Raw genomic sequence first — 14,435 nt, 5'->3', positions numbered from 1 at the left:
AAAATCTAATTTTAAACATTTTTAACATCCCCAAAGAAATCCCATACACATTAGCAGTCATTCCCCACTCTCCTCCCAAACCTGCCCAATCAACCGCTAATCTACTTTCCATCTCTATAGATTTGCCCGATCTGGATATTTCATGTAAATGGATTTATATAATATGTGGTCTTTGTGACTGGCTTTTATTCACTAAGCATCATGCTATCAAGATTCATCCTTGTTATAGCATAATATCAGTATTTTTAATTGCTGAATACTATTCCAATTTATGAATGTACCACATTGTGTTTATTCATTTACCAGTTGATGGACATTTGGGTTGTTTCCACTTTTTTGGCTATTATGAATAATGCTGCCGTGAACATTCTTATACAAGTTTTTGTGTGGACATTTCTTAGGGCCTATCGATAGGAGGGCAACTGCTATGTTGTTGTCTATGGTTAGCATTTTGAGCAACTGCCACGCTGTTTCCCACAGGGGCTGCACCATAATCCACTCCCACCAGCAATGTGTCAGTGTTCCAACCCCTCCGTGTCCTCACCAACAGTAGCTATTGTACATCTTTTTGGTTATAGCAGGCCTAGTAGGTGTGAGGTGGAGTCTCGCTGTGGTTTTAATTGACATCTTCCTAATGACTAATGATGAGCATTTTCCATGTGCTTATTGGCTATTTGTATACCTTCCTTGGAGAAATATCTATTCAGATCATTTACCTACTTTAAAACTTATTTTTTTAACATTTTTTTAACATCTTTATCGGAGTATAATTGCTTTACAATGGTGTGTTAGTTTCTGCTGTATAACAAAGTGAATCAGCTATACATATACATATATCCCCATATCCCCTCCCTCTTGCGTCTCCCTCCCACCCTCCCTGTCTCACCCCTCTAGGTGGTCACAAAGCACCGAGCTGATCTCCCTGTGCTATGCGGCTGCTTCCCACTAGCTATCTATTTTACATTTGGTAGTATTTATAAGTCCATGCCACCCTTTCACTTCTGTGTGTTTTATTGTTGAGTTTTAAGTTTCTCTTTGTATTCCAGATACAAGTCCCTTTGGGTCTTGATAATATTTTGCAAATATTATCTCCCATTCTGTGTATTGTCTTTTCACCTTTTTTTCCAGAGTCTGATAATATTTATTTATTTATTTATTTATTTATTTATTTATTTATTATCGTTGAAAATATACTGCAGTAAAAAAGATACATTTGGGGCTTCCCTGGTGGCGGAGTGGTTGAGAATCTGCCTGCTAATGCAGGGGACATGGGTTCAAGCCCTGGTCTGGGAAGATCCCACATGCCGCGGAGCAACTAGGCCTGTGAGCCACAACTACTGAGCCTGCGCGTCTGGAGCCTGTGCTCCGTGACAAGAGAGGCTGCGACAGTGAGAGGCCCGCGCACCGCAATGAAGAGTGGCCCCCGCTTGCCGCAACTAGAGAAAGCCCTAGCACAGAAACGAAGACCCAGCATAGCAATCAATCAATCAATCAATCTAAAAAATATATATATATACATTTGGATTCTTTTCAGTTTTTGAATATTCTGTATAACACTACTATGAACATTTTTGAACATGCTTTTTGGTGAACATACATACTTATTTATCTCAGATATATATCTCTAAGTGGAATTTCTGGATCTTACTGTAGTCAACATACCTTCAGTAAAACCGTAAGTCAGTTTGGATGATTTGCTTTTGTTTCCATACTTTGGTTGTAGCGATGGCCAGTTTGAATTATTTATTAGTGATTATGACCTCTATTTATTAGTGATTAATTGGTATTTATCAAAATTGAAGAAATGGAAAGCACTACAAAAGACTGGTTTTAATGTGATGAGTGTTAAGGAGGGTAACAGGGAAGAAGCAGAATAAGGGTAGGAGAATATTTAGCTTAAAAAGCACATTCAATAGACTTTGTTTTTCTCACAAACTATAGAAAGTAAAAATTGAAAACATTTCTTAAGAGTGAGAGTCTGATTTAGTAGTCATTTATAGACACAGTTTAAACAGAAGTATCATATTAGCTTCCTTCCTACTTGCCTAGTTTAGAGGTCAGTTCTTTACAGCTAAGTCTCATCTGAAATCTAGTCTTCAGTGTTGCATTAACAGTAGTTAAAAGTCAAAGTAGTTTATTTGAATGTAAAAGAATAAGTTTAAAGAAGTAACTTAAAGACTATTTTCCCCACATTGCTCCACTTCTCTGATGAAGAGGATCAGAAAAATGAAACAAAAATTTTAACTGGAAAAGTTAACTAAAGAATGGTAGTGAGGTTAAAATTTTCTTGCTTGAACAAAATCCTAGCCTATTTGAGGGAACCTTGAACAGGTTATCCAAAATCTTTTTGCATGGGAGGCAATGAAAAAAAAAATGTCTTTTAAACTTTAACTAAAAATAGGTAAAACTATACATTTCAACTTTGGCAGGATTTCAGCTCTTAATGAGAAATGAAAAGGAAGCCAAATTTGAAGGAAAATTGTTAACTGTATTTAAAGTTTGAGTAATTTATTTTGTGGGAACTTTATAGAACATTTTGACTTAGTATTTTTGGATACAGGTGATGGATTAAAGTTCTTTTTAAAGTCAACATAGTTGATTGTTTGAAAGTTTAAAATGTTCTTGAGTTTAAGGGCATTGTTTCTATTATCATCATTTATATTTATTTTTCTACCCTTCTTTTCCTAACCTTTTTTTTTTTTTTTTTTGGTTATTTTAGTGTCAGTGTTTATGACTTTTCCAATATGTTGACTCCTTCTCATTTTGTAACAGCTTCTCTGGCTCTTTGTTTCACCTGGAACTGGTGAAGATTCCTAGCTCTGATATGCAGCTTTTGGACCATGATGTCCATTTCTCTCTCTCATTGATACTCTTACAGAACCTGCCCTTCTCCCTCACTGGGAAACCTCCCCTCCCTTATTTCCCACCCCTCTATTACTTACCTGAGCCTTCCTGCTTCTCTGGTGTAGCACTGAAATTAATGTTTGTGATAGCTACACAGAAATACTGTCTCCTTTGACTTTCTGGCTTGTGAGCTTTGCTAATTTCCAATTTCTGGTGAATAACAAAATCGGTTCCTTTAGCTGTACTCCTCAAAGCTGAGTTTTCCAGGAGAAGGTGATAGGACAATTATGATTGGCTGAATATTCCAAGAGGGTCAGCCGATTTCTTCTGATTGACTCCTGTCCGTAGAACCTCAGTGTTGTCATGGAGTCATGACCCATTCGACAACTAGTTCTCCTCCTACTTATTTTCCAGGAGGGGCTACTCCTATCTCAATTCTTGATTCCCACCTGGGCCCCCTCTGTCTGCTTTTCTCAAATAAGAAGTTTCTTCAGCTTGTCACCTCTCTTATCTAAAACCTCTTCACTTATCCCCCCATCCTTTCCCTCTACCGTTGTTCCTCTATTATTCTGTCATTTTTCCCCTCCAATATGAGTTCTTACGTAAGTAATTTTGATCTCATCTATATGTCTTGAACGCTGCTCCACCACTTACCTTTCTTTCATGGTCACTTCCTTGAACTCATCTATTCCTTTATCTAAGGAAATATTCCTTTCTCTAAGCCACTGTTTCCCAACTGGGAGTGATCTGTCCTTCCAGGAGATATTTGGCAATGCCTGGAGATGTGTTTGTCACAGTCTGTGGCATGGGGTGCTACTGTTACCTATTGATAGAGACCAGGGATGCTGCCCCACATTCTACAATGCACAGGGCGGATCCTCAAGGCAAAGAATGATCCAGTCCAAAATGTCATTAGGGCCATAGTGGAAGAACCTTGCTGTAAGCCTAATTCAAATAGAAATTTCGCTTCTCCAGGAAACTTAAATAATATGTTTTTTTTTTTTTGAACTCCTTTATTTATTTATTTATTTATGGCTGTGTTGGGTCTTCGTTTCTGTGCTAGGGCTTTCTGTAGTTGTGGCAAGTGGGGGCCACTCTTCATCGCGGTGCGTGGGCCTCTCACTATCATGGCCTCTCTTGTTGCGGGGCACAGGCTCCAGACGCGCAGGCTCAGTAATTGTGGCTCACGGGCCCAGTTGCTCCGCGGCATGTGGGATCTTCCCAGACCAGGGCTCGAACCCACGTCCCCTGCATTGGCAGGCAGATTCTCAACCACTGCGCCACCAGGGAAGCCCAAATAATATGTTTTTATGACTATGTTTACTTCTTTGTGTTCTACCTTCCTCTGCCTCCCACTTTTTCACTAACAATCTTCTAGAATGGAAGTCAATACTTGCTGGTTTCGTTTCCTTAAATTCCACTCATATCGCTGAATAACACATGATGGTGATGAAAATTATGCCCCACCCCAAATTATTAAGATCTTTAACAGACTCAACTTTTCCCTGAGCTCCTCACAATGACCTTGGGAGTGAACGCAGCAGATGGGAACGCTTCTCTCATCCCAACTTGTGACTTGATTATTAGCCACAGAAGCCTATGACCTTGAACTTAGATACGTATTTAAACATTTGCTAAAGTACGGTAGATAAAAAATTATCCTTGCTGATAATTTGTGTTTGTGTTGAGAAACACCAGGTGATAGCTTTTTGAAGTGAATATTATATATTAAAGATATACTTAAAGTCCAATTGTGTAAAGTAATTTTCTACAATATATGAGTATTTGCCGGAAAAAACAGAATCAAGTAAAAAAAAATAGTCAGGTTTCTTATACAGATACGACCAGGTCTGTAAGATTTTACTGTGGGTGTGATTCCTGGCTGTGAGGCCATAGTGCCCTTGAAAACATCAACGGATGCGGCACCCTTCAAAGAGACACCTTGTCTGAAACATTAGCTTCTCTGTTTTCTCAGAGCGTTTAATAGGATATTTTTAACACACACACAAAAACAGCACATTTCTAGAAAATGGAAAATAACCTTAAATTCTTCCTATACTCTGTAAATAGCATAGACAGTTGAAGGAGTTACTTGGAATCTCTCAAGTCAGAATTGAATTATTGTCCTTCTTGGAGGAAAAGTAATGAAACATCCTAAGGAAAAATCTTGGGTGAGGTTCTTCTTCGTAATGATAGAGAGTAACCTGCAAGGTTGAATTATTCTTTCACAGGTTTTAAAAAAAATTTTCAGCTCTATCCAGTAGCTACTCTTACATGTACAAATCAAACTCTATGATGAACATACAGCTTGTGATGAAGAAAGTGACTCTGAATTTAGACATTTTACAACATAGAATGAAGATACTGCATTAGTTTTTTAAAAAAATTAATCATCAACTTTTTTTTTTCACTGAAAAAGGCCTTTGAGAGTATTCCCTTAAGGAGATAAAGAGACTCACAAGGGATCCAGAGACTTTTTTGGTCCATTTTATGACCTAAGTGGCTTGAACTTTCACCAAGGAGGTATATAGTAAAATTTCTACCAGAAGTAGCCTAAACATATACCACCAAACTCTATAAAATCAATTTAATTTTATCTAAATTGACAATCAAGATACCAGTCAATGATACAGGTAGAAAAAACAATTTAGACAAGGGACCTGTTTGGGTTGGTAGCAGGGTCTTGAGAGTACAGATGGAAGTATTTCAAGAATAGGAGTAGAACTCTAATACTAAAAGTGACACATAGCATGAATATTGGTAGGTTTGGATTTTTCCCTGCATACAGAAATAATTTAATTCACAATATCTTCTATGAAATTGACACATAACTCTTTTCACTCTTTTCGAGGAATTTGTTCAGAAATTGAGAATATCTGTAATGAATGAAAATATCTATTATGAATGCACTTATGCCACGTAGTATAGCTATCTAAAGAAGGAACAATAAAATTTACTGATGACAGCTTCAGCCTTCTCTAAATTATTCATTTTAAAAAATTCAAAGTCAAGAAGATTAAAAAAGAGAAAAACAGTGAAAGAAATTAAACAGAATTTTTGTTTGACAGTCATTGGACACCAGTGATCGAGAGCACTTGGTGCAGTGTGTCCTACAGAGGACTTTTACAATTTTATTTATTTTTTGGTTGTTTTTTAAAGCTCTTCACCCTTTCAATGCTGCTTAAGGAAGCACAAATGTCAAACTGCTGTTGAAGTACTTTCCTAACTGGAGGAAGAAGTTTTGAAAAGAAAGTTGCATTTTTTTATTTTGAGGTTAATTTGTGCTTTTATTAGCCAGTATAACTTAACTACAGTGGCCTGCAAACTTTTTTGATCTAAAAAATACATTTTACACCACAGTCCAACAAACACACACATATATAATATGTATACATATATAAAAGTGAAAGTTTTGCCAAAAACTTCTACCCTGAGTGTTAATTCTTTTTGAGATTTTTTTTTTAAAGCAATTTTAGGTTTACAACAAAATTGACAGGAAGGTACAGAAATTCCCTATATACCCCCTCCCCTCGCATGCATAGCCATTATCAACAGAGTGGTACCTTTTTTTTTTTTTTTGAACCGAGGATGAACTGCTTTGACACATAATCACCAAAGTTCTCAGTTCACCTCAGGGTTCACTTTAGTGAAGTGAATCCTGTTGCACATTCTATGGGTTTGGACGAAAGTAGAATGACATACATCCATCACTATAATGTCATTAAAAGTATTTTCACTGCTCATAAAAACTTCTGTCCTCTGTGTATTCATCTCCCCTCTCCCCCCAAACTCTTGGCAGCCACTGATCTTTTTGTTGTCTTCGTAATTTTGCCTTTTCCAGATTGGCACATACAATCTATTTTTCTTTTTCTTTTTCTTTTCCTTGAAAAGAGAGGTTGGAAACCTTTATGTCTATAAGACCACCCATGGCCCACCCTCGCATGGACCGGACAGGCTCTGGGTGGCAAACTCCCCCACTAAATACTGTAGTTTTCCTTCCAGTATCGAGCCCTGTCCCACTGGTCCGGCCCAGCAGCCACGTGGAGGTTCAGGGGACACGTGTTGGGTATTTGTTCATAGGAAGGCCACAAGTTTTGTGCCCCTTACCACAATGAACCCAGATTCCTGTCGGGTGTGTTGTAAACAGAACAGCCATATTTCTTCAGGCCCCCTGCTCTGAGCACACCCCAGAGAGTTGCATTTTTAATGGACTAAATTAAATCTTATTTCAAATTTTAGGAAAAGAATCCTCTCATTGTTCATCTAGGGTCTGAATTTTTTTTTTTTTTCCTGACAGCGGAAGGTGATTCTGGAGGAAAATACAGTTTAGGAGCAGAGTGTGAGGAATCTCTGATTTATTAGTGTACTATGTGTTAGTGAACATTTCCTACTTAACATTTCTAATTCAGGACACAAATGGCCCCTCAGAGGACTGAAAAGTTTAGCGAAGAGACTATTTACAGTTTTGCGGGCAGGGTTAAGGAAAACAAAAAAGAGATGGGAAAGATCAAGATCCTAGCAAGAGCTGGAAGCCTGTACTTCCAGGTGATGCAGGAAGCTGTCAGTGAACACAGAGGCAAGAGCTGTGAAGTGGTTCCACCAGAAAGGAGCTGCAGTGCCAGGAGATGAGACCTGCTTTCCCCACTCTGAGACTGCTGGCTCCTACTCGGATGCATGAGGGGACCGGAAGCAGGGCTGGGAGATTGTGGGGCAAGAGGGAGAGAGAAGCCACCGTGATTCCTTCTGCCTCTTTCAGGCCGCAGTTCCCCTTGACCCCCCTCGTCCCAGCTGCTGCCTGGTGATACGCCCCTTCCCCACTCAGCGGTGGGAGTGGGTTCTTTCTGACTCTGGTGTCTGAGTTGCCCACTGTACCATCTTGCTCTTCAACTCTTCCGTCACTTTTGAAACCAATGCACCACTTTCATTTTCTCCATTTGAAAAGCTAAAAATCGTTTATCTTCCTGTTTGATCCTGATACATACTTTACATTTTTAATTGCTATTTTGAGCCATGTCTTATTTTCCCTTACATTGTCTGTAGTCTATATCTTCTTAACTATAGTCTATATCTTATCATCTATTTGGTTATTGCTGGTGTAGAGGAATGAGTTTTTAATTTAATTTTTAAATGTTTAATACAATTTTTAAACGTTACTTTCCCTTTGCAGTTATTACAAAACGTTGGCTATGTTCCCCGTGTTGTACAATACATCCTTATAGCCTATCTTACACCCAATAGTTTGTACCTCCCCCTCCACCCCCCTTTGTTGCCCCTCCCCCCTGGTAACACTAGTTTGTTCTCTATATCTGTGAATCTGCTTCTTTTTTGTTATATTCACTAGTTTGTGGAATTTTTTTAGATTCTACATACAAGTGATATCATACAGTATTTGTCTTTCTCTGTCTCTTATTTCACTTAGCATAATGCCCTCTAAGTCCATCCATGTTGCTGCACATGACATTATTTTGTTCTTTTTTATGGCTGAGTAGTATTCCACTGTAGACATGTACCACATCTTCTTTATCCATTCCTCTGTTGATGGACGGTTAGGTTGTTTCCATGTCTTGGCTGCTGTAAATAGTGCTGCTGTGAACACTGGGGGTGCATGTATCTTTTTCAGTTAGTGTTTTTGTTTCTTTCAGATGTATACCCAGGAGTGGAATTGCTGGGTCCTATGGGAGTTCTATTTTTAGTTTTCTGAGACACCTCCATACTGTTGTCCACAGTGGCTGCACCAGTTTACATTCCCACCAACAGTGCACAAGGGGTAGAGGAATAACTGTATATCTACCAATCTGGCTGTACTCTGTTATTAATTTAAAGGTTTATTGATTCTTCTGTGTGTTCAATGGAAATAATCATGTCTGGGAAATAATGCTTACACCTTTTATTTCTTTTGCTTTGCATATACCATTGGACAAGACTTTAAGTCTTATGTTTGATGGTTGTGGTGACAGCATTCTTTTCCTGATTACAGTCTTTATTGGAATGTGTCTATGGTTTTTCCATTTTGGTATATTGTTTGTTACTGTTTTTCAGATATACAGATATTTACAAATTTAGGAAGCTTCACTCTATTTCTAGTTTTCTGGGTGTTTTAATAAAAAAAAATGATAAACATTTACCATTACTTTTTCAGCATCTATTGAAGTAATCATACCATTTTCCTTCTTTAATTCCTTACTATGGTATGTTGCACTGATAGATTTCCTGATATCAAAACTTTCTTGCATTACTGGGATAAACCCTACTTATTCATGACTTTTTAAAAAAACAATATTGTTGATTACATTAGCTAGAAGGTTTTGTTCTGTCATGTATTTAACTAACTTCGAATCCATGTTCATAAGTGAATGGGACATTTAATTATCTTGTCAGCATTCTACCTTATTAAGGTTTTCAAAATAACAGCTTTTGATTTTATTAATCTTCATGATTATTTCCGTGTGTTTTTTACTTCTTTAATTATTTTACTTGTTTTTATTATTGCCTTCCTTCTATTTTCATTGGATTTTCTTTATTGCTCTTTTCCCAACTTCCTTCATTGTTAATTTAAAAAAAAATATTTTCTGTTTTCTGCTGTATTCATTTACCAGCTATAAATTTCCTTATTCGCTAAATTTTCATAATTCTTTGCATACCAGGGATCACTTAGGGCACTGAGCTGGAGTCTGTTCTTGCCATCACTGCCTAATTCTTTGCAGGGCTAAAGTGATAAACACACGACGAGATGACTCCCTCTATATAGTGCGCCTTAGTCAGCTTGAGCTGCCAAAACAAAATGCCATGCACTGTGTGGCTTAAACAACAAAAACTTATTTTCTTACAGTTTTGGGGAGGCTACAAGTCCAAGAAGGAGGGGCCAGCTGATTCGATTTCTGGTTAAAGCTCTCTTCCTGGCTTGCACACAGCTGCCTTCTCACTGTGTCCTCACATGGTGGGGAGGGAGAGAAGGGGAGGGAGTGAGGGATGGAGGGGGAAGGGAAGAGAGAGAAAGCTCTCCAGTGTCTCTTCTCATAAGGACACTAATCCTTTGGGATCACAGCTCCACTCTTATGACCTCATTTCAACTGAATTACCTCCATAAAAGCCCTGTCTTCAGAATTAATCACAGTGGAGGCTGGGGCTTCAACATATGAATTGGGGGGAACACAATTCAGTCCACAGCGTACCAGGCTCTCCCTCCTGTACTCTTTGTTTCTTAGGACTAGAGGTAAAAGGCACCGCTGCCAGCCCAGCAACAACTCTCCCCCAGCTGACCTTCCTAGTCCCCATCCTACCATGTTCTGGCAGCTAAAGTTTCAGTACGGTTGTAAAAAATCAAAAGTTATTCCTTTGGAAACCCTGAAAGGCAGAATCATGTGGGACGGTGTTGCTCATTTTTCTTATTGCACCAGGTCCAGCTGGGGAAAGTGGGAAAGGGATGAAGTATTTACTCCATTCCTTCCACTCTTTTAAGCAGGAAGGGATGCTCTACCCCATGGGGCAAAGCATCAGTTGATCACACTCTGGTTTTTCTCCATCCAGTTCCATAGCTTTATAGTTAGGAACTCCTTCCAGATGCTGGCCTTCAATCAGTTGTATCCATTTTCATCATTGTTGTAAGCTTTTCTAACTTCAAAGATATTTAGTTGGAAGGCAAAGAGGCTAGCTCAACACCCTTTTCAGTGGAAATGCCCAACTTTACCAGTTTTCACATGAAGGAAATTTATGTTTTTTGGCCACCAAAAAATAAAAACAAAACACCCAGGATACTGGGTGTTGAAATAGGAATTTTTATGAGTGTTTAAATAAGATCCATATTTTCAGTCATAGCTATTTTTCCTTTTTCTGTGGGCATGTCATCAACACTACAGGCCAAATAAATGAAGAGAATCCTGCCAGAATCACGTATGATATTGAAATGGGTTTGGATGTTCTTCAAGATTTTACTGTTTTTTTCCATTTATCCCAAGAGTATAATATCAATAGTTTGGTTAAATGCTTTCCTGAGGGTGAACTCTTTTGTGGTTTTGATCAATAGAAATTCTTTTTCGACTATATATGATATTATGTGATGGTAATCTAATACAAAATTAATATTTCCATGGTTTCCAGTGTTCATAATAAATAATTCATACAAATGTGTTTTATCTGTCATATTTTGAGGACTGAGATAGGGTTTTTCTAAACTGAAAAAAATCCGTCTTTTTAGGGACCAAAGTTTATCTTGATAAACTCTTGCAGCGAGGGAGGACTTGCCTTATTGTAATCATGCATAGTACAGCATTTTAAGAACAAAGACTTAGCAATCAGGCACTTCTATTTAACTCTGAGTGAATAATTAAAGCTTTCTAAATGTTAGCGTTCTAGGACATAAACTGTAAATTATAATAATACCTACCTTATGGCGCTCATATGACACGTACAAGACTTATTTAGCATAGTGCTTGCCATAAACGGACATCCCTTAAAAGTTGGCTACTGTTAAGTATTACTGCCTTGTGAATTATACCAAAGATTCAATGAAGTTTTCTACTTATATGTCTTCTAAAACAGTATTTTCCAAACCAAATGATACTACACACTAAGAAGCTTTCTACACACTGGATCCATAAGTGAGAGAAAAAAAAAAATCTAAACTTAACTGGTTTTGATGAAGGATGTCTTGGAGGGGACTTAGAAAATCAGAAAATCATAAAATCTCCTTGCTCCTTGAAATCTTAGAAGATGATGGCAAATCACATTGCGATCGTGTTATTTTTCCTGTATTGAGAATGAAAGTACATACAGCTTTTGGGAACAAGGCAATCAATAGCTATTTCTTAGTATTTCCATCCTAAACCAATTAGGAATACACAGTATAAGCTCTTGTTAGAGATCAGTCGGAATTTTGTCCTTCTGGGAATTTCAAAGATCTAGTTCTCATCTCAAACATCTGGTTTTGACCTCAAATGACAAAATGGAAGAATTATTCCATTAAAGATATCTGCTCTCTTGTGCTAATCCAAAGAGCAACACACATCAGCTTATTAGTATGTAGTATCATTTGGTTTGGAAAATACTGTTTTAGAAGACATCAGTCTGATTTTTTTCTTCTGCATGGGTCTCCTGACTGGAAAAGCAATGGTAGATGCACCAGGTTAGACCCACACATGAGGGCACTTTGTGCTGTGAAAGAAAGATGGATAAAGGCTTCTGGTAGCAATGTCTCCTCTCTTCTACTGCCCTGCCTGTAGGTACCTGCACCCAACCCTTTTCATCAGAAGTTGGTTTAATGATCCTCAGTGACCATTTGATTATGCCTCATAGGGATATTCCCTCTACTCAAGGGGTTTATTAAATTATTCTTATCACTGACCACACACACTATTTTTCTGGTTAGCTGTTGCTGTATAACAAACTACCTCAAAACTTAAACCAATGACCATTTTATTTTTTCATGATTTTTGTGAGTCAGGAATTTAGGCAGGATTGGGTGGGCTGATTCTTTTTTTGTTTTTTTAATATTTACTTATTTATTTGGCTGTGTCGGGTCTTAGTTGCAGCACGCGGGATTTTCGTTGAGGCATGTGGGATTTTTCATTGCGACACACAACTAGGGCTTCTCTCTAGTTGTGGTGTGCGGGCTCAGTAGTTGTGGCACGAGGGCTTAGTTGCCCTGCAGCATGTGGGATCCTAGTTCCCCAACCAGGGATCGAACCCTTGTCCCCTGCATTGGGAGGTGGATTCTTTACCACTGGACCACCAAGGAAGTCCCTGGGTGGGCTGATTCTTAACTGGAGTCCCTCGGTGGCATTCAGCTAGTAGCTCGTCTGTTCTAGAGGGTCCAAGACATGCCAGCTGCCTTAACAGAGTGGTGTAAAGCTCCTCCATGGGGTCTCTACAGTTGGGTAGATGGACTTTTTACATAGTTGATGACTTCCCCAGAATGAGTGTTCCGAGAGAAGAAGATAGAAAGAGGAAAACTTCTTCTGACCACGTCCCTGAAGGCACCCAGGATTATTTCCACCTCTTTCTATTAGTAAAAAGTGAGTGAGTCACAGTCCCAGCCCAGATCTAAAGAGAGGGCGGATGGATACACAAGATCATGAACCCTGGGGACATGGTTCATTGGGTGTCTATCGTTAAAGACTAGTCTCTCTGAAAGGAGTATGGATAAAAACAATTCTTTCAATACTGATATAATTCCAGTGATGCTTTTGTAAGCCTTTATCATTGGCACCTTGGAAACCACCTGGCTGTCCTTCTCCTTATTCAGGCTCTGTTCATGCCAGTAACCTGTACTAGTTGCTGCAGGGTATGCTGACAGTCTTCTAGGTGGGAATTTGGTTAACCTGAGTTCAAGAGCCTGATTTCCATGTGTGACTGATCAAAGACTCTAAGCTTGCAATACTGAAGCTCAGATCATCTGCTGTACTCCCAGTCCCATGAAAATCTATCTGGAATTCTCAGCTAGCCCAGTTCATTACCATAGAGCTCTGACGCCATGTTTAATATATAACATTGCTCCAGTCTTATACATCATTGTAATTCATATCTTAAATAATTGTTGCACAGCATCTGGTGATAATTCTGTCGTTGCTATTTATTATTGAAATACTCTTCTTCCTGTTCTCCCTGCTCCTGTCCTTCCTCCTACAGTTTAATCTGCTAGAAATCAATATAGTTGCTTATAGTAATCTCTCATGATCCTTTGTATTTCTGCAGTGTCAGTTGTTACTTCTCCTTTTTCATTTCTAATTCTATTGATTTGAGTCTCCTCCCTTTTTTTCTTGATGAGTCTGGCTAATGGTTTATCAATTTTGTTTATCTTCTCAAAGAACCAGCTTTTAGTTTTATTGATCTTTGCTATTGTTTCCTTCATTTCTTTTTCATTTATTTCTGATCTGATCTTTATGATTTCTTTCCTTCTGCTAACTTTGGGGTTCTTTTTGTTCTTATTTCTCTAATTGCTTTAGGTGTAAGGTTAGATTGTTTATTTGAGGTGTTTCTTTTTTCTCGAGGTAGGATTGTATTGCTATTAACTTCCCTCTTAGAACTGCTTTTGCTGCATCCCATAGGTTTTGGGTCGTTGTGTTTTCATTGTCATTTGTTTCAAGGTATTTTTTGATTTCCTCTTTGAGAAATCAAGTGATCTTTTAAAAATCCTGCAGATCATGACAATTCTCTGCTTGGAGCCCTTCAGTGGCTGCTCTTCTTATTTAAGTAAAATCCAAAGTTCTTACAGTGATTTATGAGGCAATATGTCATCTACACCCCTTTTTTCTCCTTGTTCTTATACATTTGTTCATCCATCCATTCATTCAGCAAATATTCACTTAGTACCTCCTATATGTTAGACACTGTCTCATGTGCAGAGAGTATAGCAGTGACCAAAGTGGAGAAAAATACCTGTCCTTGTGGAGTTCCCCCCTTACTCACTCTTCTCCATACACATGGGTCTCCTTGCTGTTCTGGAACATTCCAAGCACTGTCCCATCTCTGAGTCTTTGTGTTTGTTATTCTCTCTGCTTGGGAATGCTCTTCTCCTAAACATCCACATAGCTTGCTCCTTCACTTCATTTATGTTCTAATATCACCTCCACAGAGTCTATTATTTATTTATTTAT

At 38.3% G+C, this 14,435-nt stretch overlaps 1 long non-coding RNA gene across 1 annotated transcript in view; it reads left to right on the top strand.

Annotated features, from left to right (window-relative positions):
• LOC309660329 overlaps positions 1–14,435 on the top strand; it is a 277,845-nt gene that overhangs the window by 61,208 nt on the left and 202,202 nt on the right. The window lies entirely within an intron of this gene.

The sequence above is a fragment of the Balaenoptera physalus genome, assembly GCF_965194825.1.
Source record: "Balaenoptera physalus genome assembly, chromosome: 4".
Classification (NCBI taxonomy): Eukaryota; Metazoa; Chordata; class Mammalia; order Artiodactyla; family Balaenopteridae; genus Balaenoptera; species Balaenoptera physalus.
Note: the sequence above shows the minus strand (reverse complement) of the source record. Positions and strands in the feature narration are given on the sequence as shown.